The 14,844-nt window shown below is 37.5% G+C and overlaps 1 long non-coding RNA gene across 1 annotated transcript in view; it reads left to right on the forward strand.

Moving 5' to 3' along the window:
• Positions 1-248: 248 nt before the first annotated feature.
• LOC107308264 overlaps positions 249-14,844 on the forward strand; it is a 33,684-nt gene continuing 19,088 nt past the window's right edge. The window contains exons 1-2 of the long non-coding RNA XR_001552728.2: positions 249-393; positions 471-661. This is a non-coding gene — a long non-coding RNA (uncharacterized LOC107308264). The remainder of the gene's footprint in view (positions 394-470; positions 662-14,844) is intronic.

The following is a 14,844-nucleotide window of genomic DNA, read 5'->3' on the forward strand; positions in this document are numbered from 1 at the left end:
CCTTCCTTCCTTCCTTCCTTCCTTCCTTCCTTCCTTCCTTCCTTCCTTCTCTCTCTTTCTTTCTCTCTTTTTCTCTCTCTTTCTCTCTCTTTCTCTCTTTCTCTCATTTTGCTGAGGGGAGCAGCTTTTGCTAGGGGTAGCTGCAGCTGACCTTTAGAACAGGAACTGACAAACCTGAACTGGAATGATTCCAGTTCTCTGGGTCTGGAATAGAGGGCAGCTGCCAGGCTACTAGTGGAAAGGAAGTGACATTAACACTCTACCACCTGTTTCCAAAAAGCTACACTGATTGCAAGCTTGCTCTTTGCTGGGTCATCTCATTGAACTGGGCCAGATCATGCTGGGTGTTGACCTGCCTCCGGACAGCCAAACAAGTGACATGGGCTGTAGGAAGTATGATACATTCTGTTAAGAATAGTAACTTGAAAATGTCAGAAATTCTTTTTTAAAAAAGATCTTTTTATATGCAGATATCAGTGATGACAAAGTGAAAGAGATGGAGATGCCAAGGAGGCTGTCAAGTAGCTCTTCTAAACCACAAATTTCAACAGATCGGCTGCAACTTTTGTTCATGCAAAACAAGTTTTAATACCGAGAGTTACTACATGAGCTAAGAACAACCCTGCATGATGAGCATGCTGGAATGAAATTCCCAGCACAGGTAATATGCATTTTCTACATGTGTTTTGGGTGCATGTAATTTGCTGATCAGCAATGCAGTAGGTAAATCAGAATTTGACAGACCAACAGCATTGCCTATGAGTGTCTTACATAGGGCTGGGAAAAAACTCTGGCTTTTGTGCCTATTTCCTTTGATGATTTTATCATAAAACCATCTAATGGGTAATGAACAGGCTCTGATTGTTTCAGCAGCAAAACTGTCCTGTTATCTTGGAGCAGGAAATAAATTGTCTTTGAGCAAAGAAAGTAGGTTAGTGTTCTGGCGTTACACCTTGTCACAGGTAGATGCACATACTGCTGCACAGAACTCCAACATCAAAGGAAGAAAAGACAGGCTTAGCAACAGCTCTCACACTTCATAATTTGGACCACTATAATGTTTCCAACATGGAAAAGTCTGAAAGTCTTGATGGAAATTTGCCTTTGGTCACATCTATGTGGAGAATATGAAGAATTCCCCAAAGCACCACATTAATGCTGTAGCAACATTCAGCTGATGGGATAGAATAACTGATATTGCTGTGCTAGCTGCACTTTGCACCTTTCCTAGCTATAAGAATTTCAGCTTCTCAGATTCCTCTTGCAATGACAGTAGTGGGTCTTGCTTGCAAATACAGTTACTGCTACTTTTGCTACTGTTGTTTGAATGAGAGCTTGTAGTCCTTCAAAAGAAGGAACTCCTCAACACTGCCAGAAATAAACCTGTTTGGGGGGTTCCCCTCAAATGAAACTTCTCAAGCTAAAGCAGAATCAAATACCATAGCTTGCACATCACCATCTTCCCCACATATATCCACACATACGCACTTTTTGCCTTGTGAACAATGCTGAAAAAAATCCATTATCTGTGCAGCTCTAGAATTCAAAGGATTCAGGGTACATCCATGCGTGTACTGTAGGCAGACACAAGCAACCTCTGTCCACACTCTAAGCTCACAAAAAGCCCACGTGACTACAGTTTAGTGAGTCACTGAACCTCAGCTAACATGCTCTGCTGCAACAAGTAAACACCTATTCTAACTGCAGAATAAAATGTTAAAAAATGTGTTTACTTCTACCACATTTCTCAGTATCCAAGCATGTATTTATCAGAGCCATTTTGTGGCATCATCCAGAAGACCCTGGCTCCTGCTGTATTAAGTAGAAGTCTGTGATCTTACAGAAGGTAAAAGTATATGTGATAAAATGGCCTGTTATACTACATCAAAGTCACTCTTGGTTTGAGAAAACTGGACACTTATCAACTTCCTGTAATTTCCTTGGGATGATGTAAAAGAAGTCTTGTCAGGGTTTATAGCCATATAAAAAAACACGTGCCCAAAGAAAGCACTGAGAACAACACCCCCTTTTTGGTCTTGGTGATTAAAATTTATCTACACTTATTTTAATATAGCCTCAGTGAAATTGGTAAAAAAAAAATTAAAGGTATATGCACAGTTACAAAGGAGTAGAGTAGATTGCAGAAACTGCATTGCCAAAGGTATTTTGAAGCAGAGTTAGACTTTCCCCTTTATGCCATAGTCTGCTGTTACACATATGTTATGTTACATATTAACTGGATTTGTAGGTGATTATGGAAAGCTGTAATCCTCTGGGTCAAAAGAGTGGCTGTTTGTGGCAGATGATACTTGAAGCTACGCACAGAAGGTATTACTGTGTAATGAAAGTCTTATCTATTATTATTATTATTTTTTCCCTAAAGCAATATTTGTTCTTACATTTGCAAGCTAAATTCTTTGTAAATAAAGTGAACATTGTTTTTGGATGCACAGCTCTCAACAACTACAAGGAGCTGGGTAATTCCAAATGGCCAGTGTTCAGTACTTTTTTAAAGTGGACCAGACTGTGAGATCTCTGAAAAAAAAACAGAAAATTAAATCGCAAGTTAATTAAAACAACAACAACAACAAAAAACTGCACCTAACTGAAATGCATTTTATTACACCCTTTAAAATAAAGACAGCAATAAATGATCATATGCTCCAAAGCTGCTTGGATGTTTTGGGGATAACCTCCAGCATAGTTATCACCTACACTTACTTCTCTGGTGCCCTTTAATCCTGAGCAGACATCTGCTTTATTACTCTGTTTTAGAGCTCATGGCAGCATGGCGCAGTTACTCTATTTGCCTTCCAGGCAGCTTGATGCTAGTTGTTTTGAGACTTTGTCACTGGGGGAAGTATTCTTGAGTAATGACTTCAAGACTGAGTCTGAGGAAAATCCTTGCTTGGAAATAAATCTGAGATAGTCTTCAATTCAGCACCTAATTCTATCTACAAATCTTGTTATTTATGCCTTGATACCAAGTATTGCTGTTAGCTGCTCCAGGATTAAGCTGTGTAGATTTCCAGGAGCGTAAAACAGAGCTGGTCTGAAATGATTTTATGTTTCTTTCTTTTTATTTTTGGAGATAGCCAGTGAAGGCAGATTTTTTATTATTATTATTTCTTATTTATTTTTATTTATTTTTATTTTTATTTTACTTTATTTTAAAATGTAAATTTTATAGTAAGAGCCATCATGTATGGGAACATGTCATCCAGAAAGGCTGTACAATCTCCATCCTCACAATTTTAAAAGAAAATCCACTAGACTAGGCTTTGATTAACTTGATAAAGCTCTGAAATTAGTTATACTTTAAGCAAGACTGGAACTAGATAACCTCCAGAAGTCTGTTCTGTGACCCTGTAGTATTCCCATTTAGCCCATGGACTTTCTGCAAACTTTCATGTATTTCTGTACATTTTTATGGGTACGGAACAAGGTTCTAAAACTAAAACTAACACTGCCTTGTGGCAGAAGAGATCACCTCACAGACATACTGGCTCCAGTTCCAAAGCATTAGCAGAACTGCTAATAATCCTATCACCTACTCACCCAAGTCTCTTATACAATGCACCATGCAATTGTATTTAAGGAATGATGCTCTAGGACAACTTTAGGCCTCCAAGAACCAGATGGAGTAGATGCTTTATTAAATATAGCCCAGGTAATCCTTTGTTCTGCATTTGCTGCATTTGCCCGGCTTTTTGTTCAATTATCTTCCCATGTTCAGGAAGACTGCAGTGTGAGATTTGACTTCAGCATTAATCACTTGTCTCCCAGGGTAAGGAAAATCATAAGTTTAAAAAATTAACCTCTAAGACTAGCCAGGGAGCTCAAGGATAGCACTGTAGGAGTAACATAGAGTGTTATAAAACTACTGGCCAAAATATGATACAGGATTTGGTGATGTAAAAGCTTTATCCTAGCAGCTCCCCAGGAAGCAAATATTTTCCTAAAATTTGTGATTAATTCTCATGTATCATGTATCATGAGAGTGTATCATACATGTATCATGATACATGTATCATGTAGGTACAGCCTAGGTGAGAAAACTGGATGGCCTTCCAAAGAGCAAAGCTTGGAGGACTCCAAGTACTATTACCATTCAGAAGTGCTCGGAGCTGAATGCACTTAGCACTTCATTTTTTGATACCTTTTACTATCACACCCTATGTTACACCACGTATTGCATTACACTGCTGTCAGGGAACAATTAAATTCCTGCTGATTTCAAGGATTATATATTCACAACTAGTAAAAAGAGATACACACGGGGTTTGAATAAACCGTTTAATTTTCCCACAACCAAGAAAAGATCTTTCAATAAAGATTTGTAAAGAATTATATCTTCTCACCAAATATATTTACTATTGGTATTAGGAGACTTTTACACAAACCACTGAGCTTTATCTTACTGGATTTTTACAGGAAACAAGCAATGTCAGCTAGATGCCTCTTGTTAGTTTTAGTAAGGATGATGGTAGTTGTGTCTCCAGCCACTGACTAACATGAAACAGAATTAATCTCACTCAGTTTTGATCATCCTAAAGGCAGGCACCTTGTCTGTGCTATTCAAGAAGACTTCTTGTGCAAAGAAGATCACTGAACTTGATAGGATGAATATTTATCTGCAAGCATCTGATTCTTTCCACTGACTACAGAGAATAAATGACTGCCTGAGACCAATATCTGGTCTTTAATTCCTGTTAGTGGAAAAGTATCAAAGTTTTTATATGCATTTAATTAATTTTATCAGACCAAAAAGCATACAAAGCAAGTTAAAGAAGATTTGGATATAGCTGAGTATGTAAATGGATTTATTTTTCAATTTGTTAAAATATTAAACTCTTTATATTAATCTGATTCAAATGGCTATACTTTTGTCAATATAGAGTGGGAAATAGCACTACAGTTTCTAGAGTTATTGCTGTTTTAGAAGACAGTGAGAGCTGAGCATCCTCAGCAACTCTCAAGATAAGCTCTTTAAAGCAGTTATTTAAGACATAAGGTTCAGAAGGTTTCTATGGAGATGGTTCTTTTTCAGTAGGTGTATTAAAATAAGCATTTGCAGCAAAGGAGAGTTCTGGAAAATGGTTGTTACAAATTGTTTTTTTCGACCTATAACTTATCATATTAAATAATATCGCTGATCTAAATATTGAAGCCAAAACGAGTAGCTGGATTTCACCACCTATGCAAATGAGATCACACAGATTAAATCCAATCCTATGAAATCCTGCCTTACAACAGAAATACCTTCATTATACTTATATCCCAGACAACAATCCAAAATGCACCTGTGACCGATTCCTTTCTACACTGATTTATGTTGGTACTCCCAAAGACCTTTTTGCAATTTCCCTTAGTAGTTCCATTTCTTGTACAAATTCTGTCACAGTAAGCAGCCTAAATTCTGACTAACCCAGAAAACCTCCTGGAGTATTTGTAGCCAGACTGACTGTCAACTAGTCAGTGTGCCACATGTATGATGGGATGAAAGTGGATATTCGCAGTTTTTCAGATCTGTGAAATCCACATAAACCCCAACTTATGAAACTACAGGGTGGCCTGCTGGAGTCTGGAAATGAGAGTGTTCAAGAAACGTTGTGTTGATGAATATGATTTAGCTGGGAAGTATTGGTAATGGTTGGACTAGATGATCTTCTAGGTCTTTTCCAACCTTGATAATTCTGAGATTCTGTGGAAATGTCCTGTCTTGATCACAAGCTGTCAGGGAGTGAGAACAGCTGGCAGAGGGAACCACCTGGCAGGGGTGAAGTGCCCAGAACATGTGGCTACAGCCATGTACCCTTCAGCTCCAGGCACAAGTGGGGATAGAGCACTGAGGGACTGCCCCTTGTTCTCCAGCAGTCATTTTAGATATTCTTCCATATCTTAAAACCACAGAGGCAGAGGTTGGCAGGGATCTCTGGGTCCATCTTACCTAATCCCTGCTTCAGCAAGGACACCTGGAGCAGGGTGCCCATGTCCAGATCCAAGTGGCTTTTGGAGATCTTTGAGGAGGATCATCCCACAGCTTCTCTGGGCAACCTGTGCCCATAATTCATCATCAACACGATAAAGAAGAGTTTTCTCAGGGTTAGACAGAATCTTCCATGCTTCAGTTTGCTCATAGAAGCTCTTGTCCTTTCACTGGGCACCACTGAAAAGAGCCTGGCTCTGTCCTCTTCACATTCTCCCTTAAGGTATTTTTATATGTATAAATATCTCTTTCCCACAGAGATCCTCTAAGGTTTTTTTTTTCAGACTATAGCTTTTTTTTGCCTTGCTTCTCAAGGATTCTCTGCTCCTTTACATGCTTTGGAGTTTATATCTTTGCAGAAATGTAACCTGAAAATTTACTCTGCAAATACCTTTGTTTTGTATGCTGTGACGTGGATGGGGGCTCACTTGGGACTGGGGCATCTGCTGGTTAAGCTCTTTGAATCCATTCAGAAACTTAAATATTTGAACAAATATTTTAACCAAGGGCAAGGGGTAACACCCTTCTGTTTTTCAGAGAAGAAAATGTTTTCAGGCTGCAATGATTTTCCAAACCCTATTGGCCATACTTCCTAGTGAAGTTAGATAGCCTGTAGATTAAAGTTCAAGAAAGTGTATTTGCTGAGCCCATGAATACATGAACATACCCTAGGATATTGATTTGCTGTCATTAGCCACCAAAATCAGAGAAGCATTTTACTTTAAAAACCAGGGAGTTTAATAGCTTACTATACCTTCAGCCCTCCTTCTCCAGTTAAAAATTAACCCCTTTAGTTAACAAAAGTTTATTGTCTAACAGAAAGTTCACTTTGCTAATTCTCCAAATATTCAAATAGAATCAACATCTGATCCACAGCAATTTCAGCTCACATGATTACAGACACCTACCAGATCAGATAAGTTCAGCTTTCACTCTTCACTGACACTGGGTAAAGATTTTACCCTTGACCCACATTTTTCTGCTGCACACATACAAAAGAAATTGGAAAGCAGAATTTCAAAACAGAGCTATATAAGTGTAACGTAATGTAACCATAAGCTTCAGTGGTGGCAGAAAAAAAATAAATCCATATATCAAGGTGAGCACATGAAGAGCTGAAAGTAAAGGACTAAATATTTTATATGTAAGGGAACTAGTTAATGAAATGTACAAACACATCTGTATATTTTACTGGAAGAACATTACATTGTCTGGAAGAACAATTTGAAGGAATGATTAATACTGTCACTGACTTCTGTGAAGAATAATTGCAGGAATCTAATTTTATTAACCTATAATGGCAAACATGGTACCTAGGCTGTATTAAAATAATATTAAAAAATGATGTACATGCAGAAAAAGGAGTACTAATTACCAGTTGATAAATATATTATCATGGATAAGAAGGATTTAAAATACATCAAAATTTCTTATAACAAGGTTTTTGTAGGTTTTAAAGTAATCAAAGAAGAAGTTAAATGGCAATATATAGAGTACCTGTTTCTTTCATACACTGAATCTGAGCTACGCTGATTACTGTAGCAACTATAACGTTTTCAAGTGTGAAATAAATAAGCCTTAAGAGTCCCATTATTTCATCTCCCTATGGAGGGATTTATGCACATCCTTCTGAGCACCATTAACACAGATAAGACTTATGTATGCAAATCCTTAGATAACACGTTGAGAATATAACTAAATTTTGCAGAATAGCTATTAACCTGAAATTATAGGAGAAATACAAAAATGAGCTCTTGTGTAAGAGATTAAATATTCCGCACTTGATGTTCATGCCCAGGGAGTGGCAGATGGAAAAAAGTATAAATTGTAAGATTAAGATGTAAAATAATACAATAGAGAACAGTTCTCCCTGTACTCCTGTCATGGACGGGCAATGCCAAAGTGCACTGTGAATATTAACTGAAAACACGCTAACCTAAAAGTGTGCTAAGAGTGGGAACAGTGGGCTGTATTCAGAAGATGTGCCATGTGATCCTGATTATGGAGCTGGCCTGACATTTAAGGTCTGCAGGGTGCTGAGGGAACTAAACACCCCTTGCCCAGGACTGGCACACTCTAGTTTCCTGCACAAACAACAGGGATGCATAGGTAATGCTGTTATGACACAGCCTGCTTCCACTTTACACACTGCAGGATATCCCTGTAGGAAAAAAAAAAAAAAAAAAAAAAAAAAAAAGCAATGTTATATTTTAGAAGACTAAAGAAAGGTACATGCCATCATCACCCCATTCTCTGTAAAACCTATTCCCCAGAGCATTTAATGAAGCTCAGATCTCCTGGCATCCTCAACTTGGAGCACATGCCATCCTACTTATGCAGTCTCTGCCACTGCTGGGTTTTGCCATCCCTGGCTTAGGGGCAATCCGTTAGAAAAACCCTTCCAGTCTCTAAATACTTCCCTCCTTCTGTCCCCTTGGAACAGAGTAGCAACTAGAACAGTTTTCCTTAATTTTACTTTCAGGCAAGTTTTATTCTCAAGGTTTCATCTTGCATGTGACTTAATCTGTTTATGTCATATCTTTTGTATATACCTCCCACGTTTTCCAAGAGGTTATGTGATACTGTTTACTCATCTGCAACTGTATGTGAAAATGGGAAGATACTATATGTGCCTTTCTGGGTGAAAAGTTAGTAGCTGATACCAGAAAGCATTTCTGCCACCATCTTCTTTATTAATTATGGTTTTATACAACAAATGTAAATAATTTCAATTTTGTACATTATGTAATTACAGTACATTGTTAATCATACCATCTGGAGTTTTATAGAATATGAGAAAACATATGGCAATTTTGTTTTCCTGATCAGCCAACTAATTTTAAGCAGTATATAATGCCTAGGCATCCTATGATTTGGGAAGGGTGAGGGACTTGTTAGAGTCTATTTAGTTTCATTAAAATTTTTGTTCTACTTTGAAAATGAAAACATGAAATACAGTAGCCTGACTACATTTTCATCATTATATGAATGAAATAATTGTTCTTACAATAAAGTACAGGGCTCATTGGCAGGTATTAGAGCTTAGTTGTACTGAGTATAGCGCAAAAAGTATCAAAAGGAAAGTCCTTGTTCTTGAAAACTCAAATAATCTTTCTGATACAAACCACAGCTAAATGATACAAATAATAGACATGGCAATTCTTTGTCCTTCCACTATATAGAATTAATTAATGCATACTTTGAAATTACTGATTTTATTTGGCAAATGCCTTTTCAGTTTTCCTTTTGAGAGAATAATTTCCAAGTTCAGATAATATCTGCTTCCCTACTGCTTGAGCTAATGGAGAATGCTCCTTCTGTCGTTTTGAGCTGTGAAATTTAATTGCCCAGAGTGGCTGATACTTATTTTCAACAGCTGCTGAACAAACTCTTTAAAATGCTATAATTGCATATACAAGAATCCTTAATTTAATGTACGCCTTGTGGCATTAAAAATGTAAGTATATGTGAGGGAGATAAAAAGCTCATGGGCCTTCTGAAACATCATTATTTGGGAAGGGATTCATGCTTTATTCTGCTCCTTCTTACATTTATCATAGACAGATGTAAAGTACTTCATTTACATGGACTTCTATTCATTTACACAAGTGGCAGTGAAAGGCAATTTCAACTTTTCCCTTCTCCATAACTCTGAAAATGCTGATGTGTTCTTAATGCTGTACCTCATCTTAGGCAGTTAATGTGCAGTGTTACATTATTTTGCTTGTGTTACAAGCAAAATACATTTTCATCTCTTAACCAGTAGTTCAGTATACATGCGAACATTTTTCTATGAAAGGGAAAAAAACCTTTGAGTACAATCTAATATCTACTGTCACAGACTTATCCAGCATCCCCTCGTGAATTGTGTAGATGATCTATTTGGATAAGCTTTTGACTGCAGCAAACAATACTGTGACAAAATCATTACAGGAAGCCATTCAGAAATTATCTACTGTAGTGTAAATGCATTGAATTTTGGATGGTGGCCAGATTTGTAGTACTTATTCCCCTTTGTGCTCCCTGAAGGGCTCCCAGAGTTGATGGCTCCCACCAGTCTGGTTGAGGTTCACTAAAAGCTTGAGAAAAATCCAGCAAAACCCAACATTAAACAGCTGCGAGCAAAGAACAGTATGCTATAGTTGTAAATGGAGGTTTTAACCATTTGTCTATTCAGTGAGTCAGTCAAAGAATTTGTACTATAGTTGGAGTAGAAGTAGTTTGTACTGAATATCAGGAACTGAGATACATCTCACTGCACTCCATGGACAAAAGAATTGAGATCTTCTGCCCTGGAGGAGCAGACATATGAAAGGAAAGCAGTTACAGTTACAGTATATCAAAAAGCACACTCTAGATGCAGCAAGATATAGTTGTGGATGTGCTGAAGCTCAGATTTTTATTTTATTTTATTTTATTTTATTTTTTAAAGACACCTGGCCTACTCCATGGGGTCATGCCTTTTCCATTATTCAGGTCACAGAATAGTAGTTTAGCTACCTAGGCATGTCTTCTTTCCAGTGAAAGAGTCACTGACTTGGCCTAATCTATGTCAAGTAATTGCTGTCAGGGGATCTATTAAGAGCACAGAGTAATTCCCAGTATTCCTACAGAAGAACAGATTTTTTTCTTAGCTGAATGCCAACCCCAACACTGAGGGACTTCCAGGATAACAGCTATAAAATTAATTTACAGGTTAGACAGAAAGTCAAGTAAAGCTTTCTTGCCTAGTAGACGTTCTGAAAATAGTTGGCACCTTAGGTAACAGGCTGTTTTAAGTGATCAGCAGCTGCAGGAAGTTTTCTGTATCTTTTGAAAAAAAAACTTGACAGAAACCATCTGGATGAACTTGCAAAACAAGCAGAGAAATTATCCTGATGAACTTGTGAAAGCAAGCAAGCAAGTAGACAAACAAGCAAACAAAAATTCAGCAATAAGAATTTATTTGGAAGAAGTTTTTCTCCACCATTAAGAAAAAGACATTGTTATTTGAATAACTTACTCTCTGACTCTTGGGATCAGCAAGTAATCTGTTTTTAGGATGTGCTGGAACAGTAAGAGCAAGAGATGAGATGCACAGGGGCACACAGTGCATTTACACGTCGTTGTCACTTCTGAGCTGCTCTCTGGGGACTGACCTTGCAAAGCAAGCAGCATTTTCCCTGAAATGGTATGGAAGCATTACTAGATTAATATGGAAATGCAGGTTAAAAATGTTCTCTGTCATTGGGAATGTACAGGAATTACTTAGCTGCTGCCAAGGGACTTGTGAATGAATTTCAGGGCAATTGAACACTGAATTTCTTAGTGCATCACAATTACAGAATCAAATGTGCTGTGAGTAGGAGAGATTTTAAAATGTTATTAATTACTTCATCAAGGGCTTAATACTACTATTTGTGAAAATCATGCCTTCATTCCCTCCTTTCTGGCAACAATCATTACAGTCCTTTTCATCTTGTAACTCATGTATTTGTATTTTTATATTTATTTTCCAATCTTGAAATTATAAAATACATTCTAGGATGAGGAAGAAATTAAGTGAAGGGAGGTAAATATGGTTTGATGAAGATGGTCTTTACTACACTGTGTCTCAATAAAAGAAATTTTATTGAGCTGAAAATCAGACATTTCAGTTTCAGATCTTTCATTATCTTATGCAAGTACATCTGGATCCTTTACAAGCACTTCTGTTTAATTGAAATCTCTTGTCATACATGAAGGAAAAAAATCACTCTACACCCATGTGAAAAGCAAGACAAAAAAAATTTGCAAAAAGCGCCTTTCAGAACTGAGAAGGGATCTAACAGTGCCAGTTTGTTTCACGGTAGATTGAGGAACACGCACACTGTTAGCTCAGCTACATCTGAACAAGGGGAAGGGATCTTCATAACACATGGTACCTGACTTGTTTGTAGTCAGTCAGTATTCCTTTACAGAGTTTCTGGACTCTACCAAGTTCATTAGATTTGAGTACTTTTAAAGGAATTAGCCTGGAGTAAAACCACCAGGGCTGCTGAGTTATGGGAAGGAAAAGAGAAAACATTCATGCCAACATCTGATCTCTGTTCCTCCAAACAACTAGGATTTCAAGTATTTCTACTCACACTGAGGGCAAACACATTTCCACTACAATTTGGCAGCCTCACAGAGCATCTTGTATCATTCTGTAGACATCCCTAGAAAGCTTTTGTTCTTGATTAGAAAAGGAAATAGCATTTCAGGACTACTGAAGCTTACTTATACCCACTTATGGTAAAGAAGGTATTACAGAATGCTTTTTGTTATTTAACTTTGGATCAATTTTCATGCAATTCTTCCACTCAAACTTACAGATTTCAAATGGGCTTCTAACATCTTTTTTAATTTAATTCTCTCTTATCAGTTAACTAGAGGTTAATCATAATTGTCCCAACCTCAGCCTTGACATGCTGGAATGTTCATTCCAGATTGTTATTATAGTAATCAAATGATTATGGTTGGATAAGGGTTGTAATAAAATTTAACCAAAATTCTCCATATGATAGTAAGCTTCACAAAATTTGTCAACTTGAAATTCAGATATTGTTCCAAGTCATACTTAGTAAATCACCTCTTTCAACAGAAGGGGCTAAACCAACCTCCCCTTTTGCAGCAAATGATCCAGAGAAAATGAAATCTCCTTTTTTAATGTTGCATTCTTTAATCAGCTGCTCTGTTTATCTACAGGAACAGAGGCAAATAGTTCTTAAATTACTCATATTTTATAACACAGTGTTTCCTACAGAGTTACAAAAGCCAGCCCTCCCTTATTTCATTCATTTTCTGCATGATGGCTGAGGAAGTGAGGGAAGATGCAACACATGGGGTATGCGACTAATATGGATCTGTGGATGGTAGTGCTCAGACTGGGAGGTGAATTGAGCTACCACGCCTATTGAATACCTGATGTCTTCTGCTATGCTTGCTTGAAAGGGACTTGGCTTCTGCCAATGGCAGTAACTACCTTGTAGGATTTCCAATTGCTTGCAGGCAGCTTGCTTTGTACTGGTTATCTTGCAGCCATCAGATGGCAGTAGCTTTCAGTTGTCACTCCTGGCCTGGTTTGTATTCCAAACACTGAGCAAAAAGAGAGGTTAAAGACTGCATTGCCCCTCAGCTCCAACAATAAATCCAGTTTTGCAACAAAACAAAGAATATAGCATAAAAGATAAGTTAGAGTTATTTAACTTGCAGAATGTGAGCTTGAAGTCTTCTCTGGAGACTCATTCCAAGGTCCGATTTCTAAGCAGGCTGTTTTATTGTATAACTATGTCATCATCAGCTGAGTTTTGGTATTTTGTTTTCCAGAACAACTAGTGCAATAATAATCAGTCCAGTAGTAATCTTTGCAAAATCCCTTCTCATTGCTTACTACATTGAAGTAGAATGAAAACAAACTGGCAGCAGGCATCTAGAAAATTAGATATTAACTTTCAAAGTGCATGCAAGTCTGCCCTGCAATATCTGGGAAGCAAGAACATTATGTTTCAGCACTGAACCTTTTTGTTAAATCAAAATATTCTCTACCATAGCCTGGTTCACAGCTGGTGTGGGTTTTAATGTTGTTAACAATACTTGTGATTGCAGTAATAGAAATGTAGTCAGGGAAAAAAAAGGGAAAAACCCTCTTATTTGTATTCATAACTCTAACAATGCAGTTAATCCTTCTGCAATTACTAGGGAAAAAGAAAAAAAAAAAAGAAAAAAAAAAAGGGACAAATCTGAGAAAATTTATGTGAAAAAAAAAATAATAATAATAATAACCAAACCTCCTCTGCATTTAATTAATGTTAAGGATGTGAAATAAACCCACATAAGCAAAGTGGTGCATGACTGTGACAGAAAATTTGGATCAAAATCAGAATCTTGATGAAGTCTGTTATTATAGAAATGATGTAGCTGACCACAGAGAAAACCAAAGGAAAAAAATACTCTCTTTGACTATAGGGAGATTTAAGGCAAATCTGATAGTTGAGGTTATTATTAAAGTGACCATGGGCTGCAGACAAGGGTAGCAGCATTACTGATAGGAAAGTTGCATAATGTCAGAGTTGCTGCTCTGTTCTGAGCCTGGGAGTTCACTTTTCACCAGGCACAGGTGTTTGGGTCCCTCTGTTTTCTCCTTCCCAGTGCACCCATCAGAAGAGCACAAAGTGTTTCCTTATGACAAGAGGAAGGTGTGCCCACTATTCATGGTTTGAGCAAAGAGGCCCCTTTCCAGTTTATCCCATGCATTCCTTTTTCCTGTGCCTTCCACTTCCCTGTGCATTTTTCATTGAGCATTTTGATGGCTTCATTTCCTTTCCTTCAGCATTGCCTGATGTGAAACTTTATTGGACATTTTCTACTTTTGACTTCTTTAGCTTGGCTTCCTGTTTGCCAACTTCTAAGAAATTTTAACTTGATCATCCTTTTCTGGATTTGCTCCTTTGCATATCTCTTGCCACCAAATGGAGATCTACTCCTCTTGCTTTCTTTAGCCTCTCTGTTGCTCATGATGCCCTTTTTCGTTTCATGCAACTAATGTCATCAGCCTCCCTGAGGGGGTTTCAACTCTCCTAAGATTTTTAGAAGACAGATGCCTATGTCTGAACTGGTCACCTAGGCTGCCTTTGGCAACTGTTTGCAGGAATAGATGCTACTGTTGTGATCCTTCTCTCTGAAAAAAAGCAGACAGTGAATAGGTTGGGTGAAGTTCTTGACATTTTAGCTGTGTTGAGATAAATACCTCTTGTTTATTCCTTCAGAAGGTAGGATAGATAAGAATTGCAACAAGATTTTACTAAGAATTCTCGTAACTAACAATTCAATTTCTAGGAATGGTTAAAGAACCT

The sequence above is a fragment of the Coturnix japonica genome, chromosome 1, assembly GCF_001577835.2.
Source record: "Coturnix japonica isolate 7356 chromosome 1, Coturnix japonica 2.1, whole genome shotgun sequence".
NCBI lineage: Eukaryota > Metazoa > Chordata > Aves > Galliformes > Phasianidae > Coturnix > Coturnix japonica.